The following is a 15,178-nucleotide window of genomic DNA, read 5'->3' as shown; positions in this document are numbered from 1 at the left end:
TATCCTCTTGGGTATTGGGGTGGGGGTGGAGGAGGTGGTTGAGGAAAGGTTGGGGAAGGAGGAATGGGATGAGGAACAGTCAGAGGGTAGACTGGGAGGAGGATAAAGACTGTGCTGTAGGGCTGGAGAGATGGCTCAGTGGTTAAATGCACAGGCTGCTCTTCCAGAGGACCTGAGTTCAATTCACAGCAACCACATGGTTGCTCACAACCATCTGTAATGGGATCTGATGCCCTATTCTGGTGTGTCTGAAGACATCCACAGTGTACTTATATAAATAAAATAAATAAATATTTTTTAAAAATAGAATTATTTATTTCTGGACCCTTGCAATCTCTCAAACACTGGACCACAAAACAGACAGCATATACCAACTGATATGAGGCCACCAACACACATACAGTAGAGGACTTCTGGGTTTATGTTCATTCAGAGATGATGCATCCAAACCTCAAGAAACTGGAGGCCCCAGGGAGTTTAGAGGTCAGGTTGGGCGGGGGGGGGGGGGCAGCCACATGAAGACAGGGGGTGTGGGGAGGAGGTGTGGGGTATGAAGCAGTCAGAGGGTGAATGGGGGCAGGGAATGGAATATGTAGTGTAAAAAATAATTTAAAAAAACTGGACTGTTAAAAAAAGATTAAAGAATAAATAAATAAATAAATAAATAAATAAATAAATAAATAAGAAATTTTGAACTTTTCAGTACTTGTGTAGTTTAGTTTTTCTACATTTTGGTGCAGAAACTTTAACAAAATGAATTTTTGAAGATATTTCCTTGTGAATTAACAAGTAAAGAAGATCATTATAAGTTACCATCTTATATGGATTTTGCTAAATTTAACTCTAAAGAAACACCTACTGACATGCAATTTAAAGGAAATCTATTCGCCCTATTTCCAAAACCATAACAAATGGGCACTGACATGCAGAGAGAATAGATATTTGTAGATTTGCAATGTATGTTTTAGATAAATAGGATTGGATGATAAAATTAACATTATTTGTGAATTTAATAGCATTAAGATTACCTTCAAATGATAAAGATCTCAAAAGTTGCTGTTTGGCTTTTGTGCATTTTCTTTCAAAATGTAATCATCATTTTAGTGTGTTAGATTTATTGAGTCCTAGCCATGTTAAGAACATCTCCATTCCACGTTTACCTTGATCCCATTGAAACTACTGCCAAATAGTTTGGGGTATAAAGTGTTTATACTGCCCGCTACTTACCAAGGCTGGTAGATGTGTGCTATCTCCCAGTTGTTTAATAGTCTTTAATACAGAATCACCAAGTCTGCTGTGCTGAGCAAGGTGGTGGGTGCCTGGTTTGTTTCTGCTTTTAAAATGTAAGGTCAAAGACTCATTAGTCCAGTTACTTACCTTGGCTAAGTTCCCCCCACTCACAACTTTTCAGAGCATAGGAAAAAAAGTCACTCTTTTAAACCCTTAAATTTTTCTCTTGTATTATGTTAAACAAAAATGGACTTTCTATAGCATGTGTTACATTGTAGATAAACACAGATAATGGAAAATGCTCAGAATTCTATAAGCAAGCAATCTCAAAAATGCTGTTCTATCCCAGGTGGTCTGTTAAGTTAATCTTAGCTAGAAACACACTACAAAGTATAATAGAGAACGTAACATGCTAAAGTTAGCCAGATGATATATGATAATGGTGTAACTAGAGCAGATGAGCTAAAACTATGGTCCTAAATGTTGCAAATAATAGGAAAATGATAAACTGAATGTCAGTGTAGGAAATTAAAAAGACATCTTGCAGACATCACTGAGGCTTGAGGCTAGAGAGTTGTAATTTTAAGATGTTTGAACTATAAGGACATTATGGAGCAGTAAGAAATACTTCTCAGGCACAGGAAGAGAACAACTGCCTTATTCCCACAGACTTTCAGAATGTCACCATTATAAGCACTTTGGTGTTGGTGTTATTTCCAGACATGCCTCCAATCTAGATCATAAACCTTTTCTAAGTGGAGAGGCCAGCCATTCCATTACCAGCGGTGATTCTGAGAAAATAAGACCTTCTATACTGAAACAAGGAATGCTCTGTACAGTCTGGGATCAGCTGGTCATCTGACTCTTCAAAGCAAAGACTAGACTGTCTTAATGTTCAGAATCCTGCACAGTTTCTGGTACTTTGAACAGACTCAATAAAATATATTAGGTGACCCGTGAAAGCCTTGGGATTTTTGGATGAGTGGTCAATTAGAATACTGTTGATTGCTTAAGCTTGAGAAATGAGAAAATATGAAGTTGTTTGCTTAATGCAAAGCTAGGAAGGAAAGAAGTCTCAGCTGCAACATTTGTGGAAAACTAGGTTCTGTCATTAGTTTATTCCTATAATTCTACCCTTAAATTTTATTTGAATCCTTAAAGTTTTCACAGTAAGGTTTTCTCTTATGCAGAAGAGTTATGAAATCAGAGCAGAGGATGAAACAGTCTCAGCCACGGATTCATCCCTCTGTTGTAAACCTGAATTAATCACTTAAACTCTTTAAATGTTCTTAGCTCCAATTTAAAGCAGGCGCATTTTAACACCTTCCTCATAGGAAACAAGTGTTTGTAAAATACATTCATAAACCTTTAAGGACAATATATTTTCTAGCTATTTTATTTACTAGTTATGCCACAATGCTTTATGTTGACTTATATGCTTCAAATTATTTTATTCATGATGTGGTACTCTGCATAAGCTATGCGAGTTAAGTGTCCATGTGCACATTTAAAGGGAAGTAACTGTAACTAACTATCTATCACCCACAGCTAAACTCACAATTCCTATTAAATAGTAGTGACTTGGTGAAATTAAATTTGTATGAAATTGAAATCTATGGCCTCTTCAAATGTCCCCACTGGCTCTAAATTCACATGAAATTTAGATCTTTATCTTCCTAAAATGCCCACACTTGTGGATTATAATTAGTGTTATTACTCAAGTCCTTCACCAAGTCTATTTTAAAAACATCAGCAAATAAAAGGACAAGTTAATCATTGAAATCATAACAAACACATAATGTCAGGGCCCAACACATATCTAATGAGAAAAAGAACTAACTAGTTATATTTTTATACATAAACAGAATCAACATTGTAAAATCTGTTCAAATATACTTGCCAGCTTGAAGAATAGAGCATATTTAATAATCAAACTAATGCATTTACTAACGTTTTTGTTTGTAGTTTTTCTGTTTGGAAGATAGACTCAGCTGGTCATCCAGTGTCCACATGACACTTAACAATTATGGTGAAATTTATTTTAGCTTTTCTCCCAATTGACTGCATTGTCTACTGAGGAACTATGACGACAAAAATGTCTGGAATTCTGGTCCAGCTGGGCAGCATAGTAATAAGGATCATTCATCAGCAATGTCTGGGCTAAATTTATTAAACAGGAGGAGTGTGCATGAACCAAGCACAGAAGCTTAACAAATCTGGTCATGAAAAATCATTTTGGCAACAGAAATGAGAAGGCATGCTTTCCAATAACTTATGCCAGAGGTACTAGACCAGAATTCGAGCCATTCTACTGATCCTTAATACGTGGGGGGGGGGGGCTTTTTTTTTTTTTTTTTAGCAAGAAGGAGCAATGAAGTTACTGAACTGTTGTCTCTGCCTACTCAGTATAATACAAAATATGATTGAAACCAGTAAGTCTGCACTGGTATTTATTTATTTTCCAGTGTGTTTATAAATGAGCTTTGTAATATTCAGAGCATAGTGTTAAATTGATTCACCTATCTCAGGATGAGAATTGTAAAAAATCTGGCTAGCTATTTTCTATTTTCATCTTCTGAAATATTCAGTTATAACTAAGAAAAATCATAGCCTTATACTTCTACTAAAATAAATTCTATTCAATGGCATTTTTGTACATTCATAGAACATTTATCTCTACAGGATTGAATATAAACATTTATAACTGTAGTATAATAGTATTAAACACAGTCCCAAAGACAAATTACACTTTTCAAAATACAAAGTTTATACCTCAGACCTCATAATTGAACCTTGCAAACCAGAATCATTCTTGTGTATTTATGTAGTGAAACAAGGAAAGAATGTCAAAAAATTAGGATTTTTTATATGACTGCTAAACATGATAAATTAAAGGTATCTCTGTACCATGGCAGATATAACATATTGATTGCTCACTTGAAAACTGCTAAGTGGGTGAATGAGAATACAAACTTTGGCAGGAGCCTTGGTATCATTCTTCTAGGAAAACAGCTTGTTCTAATAAAGATGTAATGATCACCCACATTGTAGAGCTGTCTTACAGACTCTTCCTGCTTTTATGAGGGAGATTTTCTGACATTGTTCACCATTACTTTCATCTTCCTTATTTTCTGTTTAGGTAACTTTTTGGAATAGGATGCTGTCATCTAATCTAACTTGCACTAATTCTATGTTTATGCTATGGTTCGAGGTCCTCATACATAACACTTTTCTAATATTAATAACAAAATGAGAGCTACTTGCATGTTCTCATCAGCCTATACACAATGAATCGTTTATTTCTAATGTCCTACTTGAGCCTCAGTAACTCAATCTTTTGAAAATGGATTTATTCTAGTGAACTTTTTCTCTCTCCATTTCTCTCTCCATTTCTCTCTCCATTTCTCTCTCCATTTCTCTCTCCATTTCTCTCTCCATTTCTCTCTCCATTTCTCTCTCCATTTCTCTCTCCATTTCTCTCTCTCTCTCTCTCTCTCTCTCTCTCTCTCTCTCTCTCTCTCTCTCTCTCAACTGCACCAGTACCTCTTACTCAATCTAAATTAAATATCTGCTATGTGTCAGGAATGGCCAGAGACTCTGGGGTATCATAAGCATAAAAATACATAGTTCTGTTTGTGTTATTAATTTTTGGCCAAGAAAATATTTTGAAGGCGGGATATTTTATACATCAGCAGTCATTTTCACTGAGCTAAAGTAGGTGTAATGGCCCTTTATCCTAGATTTGTTCCAACTGTCCTGATTTTGAAATAGTATGAATTATTTACCTGTATTTCATGTGGGTGACCTAATTTGGTTTTGAAAAATACAATCCCCTGAAGACACATTTATTTTGGAAAAAAATAACCACTACAATTTTTTATTTTATTTTTCCTGTATAAAGGTAGATTTATACGTTAATAGCTGGAAGGAAAGTAAGTTAAAAAAACCTAAACCTTTTTAAAGTAGGAAAATACAAATAATTATGTCTAGGGTTGATTTATTTAAAAAATTGACATAGACCAAATCCATAATTCAATGTGAATATCCATCTATGTTTTATCACATAGATATAATATATGCTCATTTTATAAACTTAATACTTGGTTTATTGCTTCTAAAATAATAATGTAAAATAAGAAATATGTATTTCTTTTAGTTTTGATACAAAATATAACCATTGAAAAATAATACCCTGTTTAGTGTACTGTGATGTCTAATCATGACTGTCAAATTGACAGACCTGAGCAGAAGAACTCTCAATTGAGCATTTGTATATACTATCTTAGCCTGTGGCCATGTCTGTGAGACATTTGATTGATTGTAAATTGATGTAGGAGAGCCAAGTCCATTGTGCTTGTTATCATCCCATGGCAGAAAGGCCTGAGTCCTTAAGAAAGGTACCAATATTAAGCTTGGACAGAAGCCAGTAAGGAACATTATACGGTGGTCTCTGTTTTATTTTTTCTTTATTTTCCTGCCTTGCCTTCCCTCAAACACGGACTATAGCCTATACCTCAAGTAACACCTCCTCCTACCAGTGTTTTATCACCATGACAGAAAATCAAGCTAGAACATTTACATAAACAGAATTATGAGGAGAGGGGTATAATATGTTTTGTAGTGAGTGTGACTCTCACCATAATGATATGGCAGCATTTTTAACAGATAATTATTAACTATAGTAGCAACATTGTATGGTTATTTTTTGTTATCTCTTCCTTTTATAGTTTTGGGCTTGTTATTATTTAATTTTGTATTGCTATGAAGAGACAGCAGAACCAAAGGAACTTATAGAAAAAAAAGAGTTTATTGGGGGCTTGCTTACAGTTTCAAAGGGTTAGTCCCTGACCACTACGACAGGGATGATTGCAGCACATAGGTAGTTATGGGACTAGGGTAGTCACTGAGAGCTTACGTGCTGAGACAACAACCATGAAGTAGAGAGAAAGAGCACCAATTGGAATGGTATGGGCTTTTGAAACCTCAAAGTTCAACCCCTGTGATATACTTACTCCAACAAGAACACAACTATGAATCATTCCCAAACAATTTGCCAACTGGGGACCAAGCATATGAGCCAATTTTCACTCAAAACACTATAGTCTTCAAATGCTTAATTGTGTTATCTTATTTGTCCATTCTAATATTCTATACTGAGTATTTGTTTCTGTGAGTCATTCATTCCATAATAATGTGCACAGGTGAGAGAGAAATGGAGAGAGAATGGGAAAGGATCTTTACCTATCCTAAATCAGATAGGGGACTAATATCCAACATATATAAAGAACTCAAGAAGGTAGACTTCAGAAAATCAAATAACCCCATTAAAAAATGGGACTCAGTCAGCTATTGGATGGATCACAGGGCCCCCAATGGAGGGGCTAGAGAAAGTATCCAAGGAGCTAAAGAGATCTGCAACCCTGTAGGTGCAACAACATTATAAACTAACCAGTACCACGGAGCTCTTGACTCTAGCTACATATGTATCAAAAGATGGCCTAGTCGGCCATCACTGGAAAGAGAGGCCCATCTGACACACAAACTTTATATGCCCCAGTACAGGGGAACGCCAGGGCCAAAAAAATGAGAATGGGTGGGTAGGGAAGTGGGGGGGAGGGTATGGGGGACTTTTGGGATAGCATTGGAAATGTCATTGAGGAAAATACGTAATAAATTAAAAAAAAAAGATCAGGCAAAAAAAAAAAAATGGGGCTCAGAACTGAACAAAGAATTCTCACCTGAGGAATACCGAAAGGCAGAGAAGCACCTGAAAAAATGTTCAACATCCTTAATCATCAGGGAAATGCAAATCCAAACAATCCTGAGATTCCACCTCACACCAGTCAGAATGGAATTGGAAATATAATTGAGGAAAATATGTAATAAAAATATTTAAAAAATGAAATGTAAATGAAGAAAATATCTAATAAAAAAGATAGTTTTAGTTACTTTAAAAAAATAATAATAATGTGCACAGGTACATCTGACAGCATTCTTAATGAATGATTTTGAGCATCATTTTATCCCTGACTTTTCATGTGATAGTTGCTTGAGCATTACAACCTTCCTGTGTGTGTTTGCCACGTTCCATTGGGTTGGTGAGAGTAAGCATTGCTGTTAGTCTAAGAGATAAATTGTGTTAGAAGACATATTTGCTGGTTATGTTCTTTCATTGCTTTTGCTAAAGCTAATGTATACAGCATTGAACAGAGTACATGTAGTAGTAATAATAGTATATGTGGCATTCATGTTTCATATGCATATACATATATAATGCATATAGCATTAAGCATAATGCATTATGGATCTGTAATATGTCCAGAAATTTGCTACCTATTATGGATAATATGGAGTAGAAATGATGAGAAACGCAGTGTCAGCTGGGAAGAGAAGTATGAAAAAGGAGAGTGTTCTTTAATAAATTATAATTTCATTGAAGACAACATCCAGATACATAAGTAATTAGAAATCCTATAAATAAATAGGCATGCAGTGACACACATTTACTGTACATTGATTGTATCAATCCAGATTTTTATTTGGACTATCAATCCTACATCTGTACTTAATAACCATTCATAATAACCACTCTTATTGGGAATATTTTTAAAATATTAATTTTTGGAATTCATGAATACAGGGTCATAATTCATATTAATTTGTGTTTTCTTTGGCTTCCATCTTTAATACTTTTAATTTTCAATGAGGAGAACTTTCATCAGGTATATTTTATTCTAATCATTTTATATTGAAATTCCTTTTATAAATAGAATTATTTTCTTGCTTTCATCTTCAGACAGTCCACTATACATGTCTAAAAACAGCATTACATTTTGGGCTGTGAATTTGGATATTTCAGATTTAGTAATTTTATTTGATTAGTTTTAACAAATTGTATGGTTTTGCTTTATGATCTACGTATATGATCATACCATTTGAAACAGATTGCTTTTATTTTCTTTTTTTTTTTTTTGCTATGTATCCATGCTATTCTTTTTTTTTTCCATTTTTTATTAGGTATTTAGCTCATTTACATTTCCAATGCTATACCAAAAGTCCCCCATATCCACCCACCCCCACTCCCCTGCGCACCCACTCCCCCTTTTTGGCCCTGGTGTTTCCCTGTACTGGGGCATATAAAGTTTGCAAGTCCAATGGGCCTCTCTTTCCAGTGATGGCCGACTAGGCCATCTTTTGATATATATGCAGCTAGAGTCAAGAGCTCCGGGGTACTGGTTAGTTCATAATGTTGTTCCACCTATAGGGTTGCAGATCCCATTAGCTCCTTGGGTACTTTCTCTAGCTCCTCCATTGGGAGCCCTATGATCCATCCATTAGCTGACTGTGAGCATCCCACTTCTGTGTTTGCTAGGCCCCGGCATAGTCTCACAAGAGACAGCTACATCTGGGTCCTTTCAATAAAATCTTGCTAGTGTATGCAATGGTGTCAGCGTTTGGATGCTGATTATGGGGTGGATCCCTGGATATGGGAGTCTCTACATGGTCCATCCTTTCATCTCAGCTCCAAACTTTGTCTCTGTAACTCCTTCCATGGGTGTTTTGTTCCCAAATCTAAGGAGGGGCATAGTGTCCACACTTCAGTCTTCATTCTTCTTGAGTTTCATGTGTTTAGCAAATTATATCTTATATCTTGGGTATCCTAGGTTTGCGGCTAATATCCACTTATCAGTGAGTACATATTGTGTGAGTTTCTTTTTGAATGTGTTACCTCACTCAGGATGATGCCCTCCAGGTCCATCCATTTGGCTAGGAATTTCATAAATTCATTCTTTTTAATAGCTGAGTAGTACTCCATTGTGTAGATGTACCACATTTTCTGTATCCATTCCTCTGTTGAGGGGCATCTAGGTTCTTTCCAGCTTCTGGCTATTATAAATAAGGCTGCTATGAACATAGTGGAGCATGTGTCCTTCTTACCAGTTGGGGCATCTTCTGGATATATGCCCAGGAGAGGTATTGCTGGATCCTCCGGTAGTACTATGTCCAGTTTTCTGAGGAACTGCCAGACTGATTTCCAGAGTGGTTGTACAAGCCTGCACTCCCACCAACAATGGAGGAGTGTTCCTCTTTCTCCACATCCATGCCAGCATCTGCTGTCACCTGAATTTTTGATCTTAGCCATTCTGACTGGTGTGAGGTGGAATCTCAGGGTTGTTTTGATTTGCATTTCCCTGATGATTAAGGATGTTGAACATTTTTTCAGGTGCTTCTCTGCCATTCGGTATTCCTCAGGTGAGAATTCTTTGTTCAGTTCTGAGCCCCATTTTTTAATGGGGTATTTGATTTTCTGAAGTCCACCTTCTTGAGTTCTTTATATATGTTGGATATTAGTCCCCTATCTGATTTAGGATAGGTAAAGATCCTTTCCCAATCTGTTGGTGGTCTTTTTGTCTTATTGACGGTGGGTGGCTTTTGCCTTGCAGAAACTGTGGAGTTTCATGAGGTCCCATTTTTCAATTCTTGATGTTACAGCACAAGCCATTGCTGTTCTGTTCAGGAATTTTTCCCCTGTGCCCATATCTTCAAGGCTTTTTGCTTTTCATTTCTTAATTTACCACCATTTACTAAAATTTCCTTTTTTATTGGTTATTTTACTTATTTACATTTCAAATGATATTCCCTTTCCCAGTTTGCCCTCTGCAACCCCCTATTCCATCCCCCCTCTAGCTGCTTCGATGAGAGTGTTATCCCACCCACTCACCCACTCCTGCCTCTCAGTCCTGGCATTCCCCTACACGGGAGCAAAAAGCCTCCACAGGACCAAGGTCCTCTACTCCCATTGATGCCCAACAAGGCCATCCTCTGCTATATATGCGGCTGGAGCCATGGGTTCCTCCATGTGTACTCTTTGGTTGGTGGTTTAGTCCCTGGGAGCTCTGGGGGCGTCTGGTTGGTTGATATTGTTGTTCTTCCTATGGGGTTGCAAACCCCTTCAGCTCCTTCAGTCCTTCCCCTCAATCCTTCTTTGGGGTCCCCGTGCTCAGTCCCACCGTTAGCTGCAAACACCTGCCTCTGTATTTGTAAGGCTATGGCAGAACCTCTCGGGACAGCTTGATCAGTCTCCTGTCAGCAAGCACTTCTTGGCATCTGCAATAGTGTCTCTGGATGGCCTTTCCTTCAGTCCTGATCTACACTTTGTCCCTGTATTTCTTTTTGACAAGAGCAATTATGGGTTAAAAATCTGGAGATAAGTGGGTGTCCCTATCCCCCAACCAGAGGCCTTGCCTAACCTCTGGATATGATCTGTATAGGTTTTCCTTTCTCCTTTGTTAGGCATTTACTAATTTTTCTGAGCTTATTGCTCTGGTTACAATTTCCAGTACTATGTTGAATGGAGTCAGTTAGTATATCATTGCCTTATACTAGAGTTTAGGATAGAGAATTTATATTGATTATTATATTAGCTGTGGCCTTCTATATCTGACTTAAATATTTTAAGGGTGAATTCCTTCTAAAACTACTTTATTGGGAGTTTTGTTTTACTTTTTAAATTTTTTGTTTATTTTTAAAATTATGCTTTAATGAACCACTTCTGCATTCCCCTTCCTCCCTTCAAACCCTCTCATCTCTCCAACTATGCACTCATTCAAATTCATGGCCTATTTTTCATTAATTATTATTGCATGCATAAATATATTTGTATATGCACATATATTCATAACGATAACCTGATGGATCCACATAATGTGATTGGTATGTACATTTTTTCCAGGGCTGACTGTTGGGAGGTTCTTTTTCTTTTTAATTATAAGTATACTTTGGATTTTGTCAAGTATATTTTGTGCATTTGAACATTTTAATTATTGAATGTTACTTTTTAACTATATTCTAGGAGAAGTAGAAACAAGTCCCAAATAATTCAATGATATTTTTTACAATTATAGTGTTGCATAACCATACCCTCTATGTAGTCACAATACATTTTTATAATCCCCAAAGAAAATACTACATTTTAGGAAGTCATTCCTCATTTTACTTGAACTAGTCATTGATAATAACTGATCTACTTTCCCTATGGATACATGAATTCTGGTTATTCATGTAAATAGAATCGTAAAATATATGATTATAATTTCTATGTTTAAAAATTATAGCACATTTTAAGTTTATCCATGCTGTATTATGCATCACTATGTATTTTATAACAGAATAATGTCACAATGTATTGATATACCATTTTGTCTCTTCACACATCTGCTGATAAGTATTTAAATCTGGTGATTGTATTCTGAACTTTTTTTGTTTGTTTTTTCGAGACAGGGTTTCTCTGTATAGCTCTGGCTGTCCTGGAACTCACTTTGTAGACCAGGCTAGCCTGGAACTTAGAAATCTGCCTGCCTCTGCCTCCCTAGTGCTGGGATTAAAGGTGTACACCACTATGCCAGGCTCAAAACATATTCTTACATTACTAATAAATTAATTCATGTATGCTGACTTTGAAAAGGTAGTCATTTCCCATGAGTCTATTCATTCGGTTGGTTGTTCCTTAAAGTTTTAAAGTGTGTATATGTCTGTATGTGTGTAAGTACATTGTGTATGCATACATATGTACACTTGGATCTGCCTGTGTGTGCACGTGTAAATTATCCTGAATGAGGTAACCCAATAGCAAAAGAACTCACATGATATGTACTGACTGATAAGTGGATATTAACCCGGAAACTTAGAATACCCAAGGTACAAGATACAATTTGCAAAACACATGAAACTCAAGAAGAACTAAGACAAAAGTGTGGATACTTTGCCCCTTCTTAGAATTGGGAACAAAACACCCATGGAAGGAGTTACAGAGACAAAGTTTGGATCTGAGATGAAAGGATGGACCATCTAGAGACTGCCATAACCGGGGATCCATCCCATAATCAGCTTCCAAACACTGACACCATTGCATACACTAGCAAGATTTTGCTGACAGGACCCTGATATAGCTGTCTCTTGTGAGGCTATGCCAGGGCCTGGCAAACACAGAAGTGGATGCTCACAGTCAGCTATTGGATGGAAACCAGGGCCCCCAATGGAGGAGCTAGAGAAAGTATCCAAGGAGCTAAAGGGGTCTGCAACCCTATAGGTGGAACAACAATATGAACTATCCAGTACCCCCCAGAGCTCGTGTCTCTAGCTGCATATGTATGAGAAGATGGCCCAGTTGGCCAGCATTGTGAAGAGAGGCCCCTTGGTCTTGCAAACTTTATATGCCTCAGTACAGGGGAACACCAGGGCCAAGAAGTGGGAGTGGGTGGGTAGGGGAGTGTGGGGGGGGGAGTGTGTGTGTGTGACTTTTGGGATAGCATTGGAAATGTAAATGAAGAAAATACCTAATTAAAAAAAAATAAAAAACAACAACAAAAAAAACCAAAAAAAACAAAAACCCCCAAAGGTGATGAATAGTCAAAAAAAAAAAAAAAAGTGACTATCCTTTTCCTTCCTCTATCACTCTACTTTAATCTTTTGAGCCAGGGTCTCTTCTGACCAGGAGTTGCATTTTTTCTCCCAGAAACCTTGGCTGCCAGAAAGCCTGAGTGATCCTCTTGCCTCGTCTCTCCTCTCTAGGACTGGGCTACAAGAACTCTCATAAGACTACACCCAGGTTTTACAAGGGTATTGGGGTCCAAATTCAGGTTCAAGTTATTATTCCACAAGTGCTCTTAACCAGTGCAGCCATCTCTCTACACCTGAATTCTCTTTTAATTACTACATCTACAACATTACAAACTTCTATGAAAGTACTTCAAAACTTGAAATTTCTGAGGAAGTTTACCCACTGGAGAATTAAGGAAAGATTATGTATATACATTTGTATAGTCAGGTCCATGATGAGAGAATAATTAATAAAGGTATGATGTCAACTAGAGTATAGCCATTATCTGTTTAACTAGAGTATTTAATTAAAGCATTATCATATATGCCACCATTGGGAAGAAAATAGGACCCTTCAGTTATGAATGTAATCTATATCTATATCTATATCTATATCTATATCTATATCTATATCTATATCTATATCTATATCTACGTCTACGTCTACGTCTACGTCTACGTCTACGTCTACGTCTACATCTATACTATATATCTCTTTCTCTATATATATATATCCAATTGTATTACACTTATATTTACCTAGAAAATAGCTAATTTGAAAGCATTTAATTTAAGAGAAAGAATAGGTATTAATAATCCATACCTGGTATCACCACTCTGTAACCACAATTACTGAGTAAGTACAGGCAGATCAATTGAAGTGTCAAGGCCTGCCTTGAGTACAGACGAAATACAATGTTAGTCTGGGAAAAGGTAAGACAGAAATAAATAAATATTTAAAAATGACTACAACAGTAGTGGTAGAAACCTCCAGTAGCATTCATGTGCTGTCTTTAATCCCCAGTGCCACTAAAAGTGAATATGAACAAGAGAGTGGGAAAAGGTTTCCTGTCCCCATTTATTCTGATTACGAAAGTTATTTAAAATTATTTTTAATATTCTATTTCCCACTGTGTGTGAACTCAAAAGCTCCTTTCAAACATTTCTAAAAATGAGACTTATTACTTGTAGATTTCTTTTAAACCATTGCTACACAATCCAGGTCTATTTGAGGATCTTAATACCAATCTTTATTAGACTCTAAAAGAAATTCTTGCATTTAAAATAGGAGGGATATTGTTCCTAAGATAATGCTACAGTTCTCATAAAACCCAGTGAAACCTTGACTGGTTTTGCTTGTATCATGAAAACTTTCACGAATTTCTAACCAATACTTTGGTTACCACCCTAAATTAAGCCACTTGTACCAGTGTGAATTTACTTCTTGTCTTAGTCAGGGTTTCTATTTCTGCACAAAACATCATGACCAAGAAGCAAATTGGGGAGGAAAGGGTTTATTAAGTTACACTTTCAACAATGCTGTTCATCACCAAAGGAAGTCAGGACTGTACCTCAGGAGCTGATGCAGAGGCCATGGAGAGATGTTACTTACTGACTTGCTTCCCCTGGCTTGTTCCTCTTGCTTTCTTATACATCCCAAGACTGCCAGCCTAGGGATGGCACCACCCACAATGGGACCTCCCACCTTGATCACTAATAGAGAAAATGCCTTACAGCTGGATCTCATGGAGGCACTTCCTCAAGGGAAGCTGCTTTGTCTCTAATACCTCCAGCTTGAGTCAAGTTGACAAAACCAGCCAGTACGCTTGTATATAAATTAGGAAATATAGCATTTATGAAATATAAACTTATAAAAGTTCCTGAAGATCATCAAGTAATGCAGCACATTTGAAGCAAACAACAACAAGAATAATGTCATATTTTCCTTGCTGTTCTTAATTGCAAGTGTAAATAAAGAGAGACACACTTGGAACTAAATGTATTGCCGATTGTTAAGTAAACTGTGTAGCGACTTCTATTTGGTGATTTTGCAAAATGTCTTTGAATGTGAAATTCTCTAAAAGTTTAATGATTAACTATTTTATCAGCAACTATCAAGGTATTAATTTGATCAATCGCAATTAGGCTTTTTTTTTTTTCCTGAAAGTCTGTTTCCAGAAAATAGTATAAGAGTCTTCACTGGATTATTTGTGATTTTCTAAACATATGAAATTAGGCAATTGGAAGTAAAACCTGAAAATCAACCCTGTATATTTATTTGTTCAAATAGGTTAGCTGTGCTTTTTCTAGAGAGACTGTGTTCTGGTAGTCTGATAGGTCAATATGTTCTTACTTATAGAACCAAATTAAAAATATAATTTTATTATTGTTATTAGGATTTGTGTGTAAGTATATGTGTGTAAATATGTGTGTGTATGAGAGAGAGAAGGAAGGATACAGAGACAGAGCAGATACAGAGAGACAGAGATAGAGACAGAGACATGAGACAGAGAGGACATGCTTGTTGGAGGTCAGAGGACAACTGTTAGAAGTTAGTTCTTTGGCTTTA

At 36.5% G+C, this 15,178-nt stretch overlaps 1 protein-coding gene across 1 annotated transcript in view; it reads left to right on the top strand.

Moving 5' to 3' along the window:
• Positions 1–15,178, top strand: part of Il1rapl1 (interleukin 1 receptor accessory protein-like 1) — a 1,375,012-nt gene that overhangs the window by 80,048 nt on the left and 1,279,786 nt on the right. The window lies entirely within an intron of this gene.

The sequence above is a fragment of the Mus musculus genome, chromosome X, assembly GCF_000001635.26.
Source record: "Mus musculus strain C57BL/6J chromosome X, GRCm38.p6 C57BL/6J".
NCBI lineage: Eukaryota > Metazoa > Chordata > Mammalia > Rodentia > Muridae > Mus > Mus musculus.
This window is presented reverse-complemented; position numbering and strand designations above follow the sequence as displayed.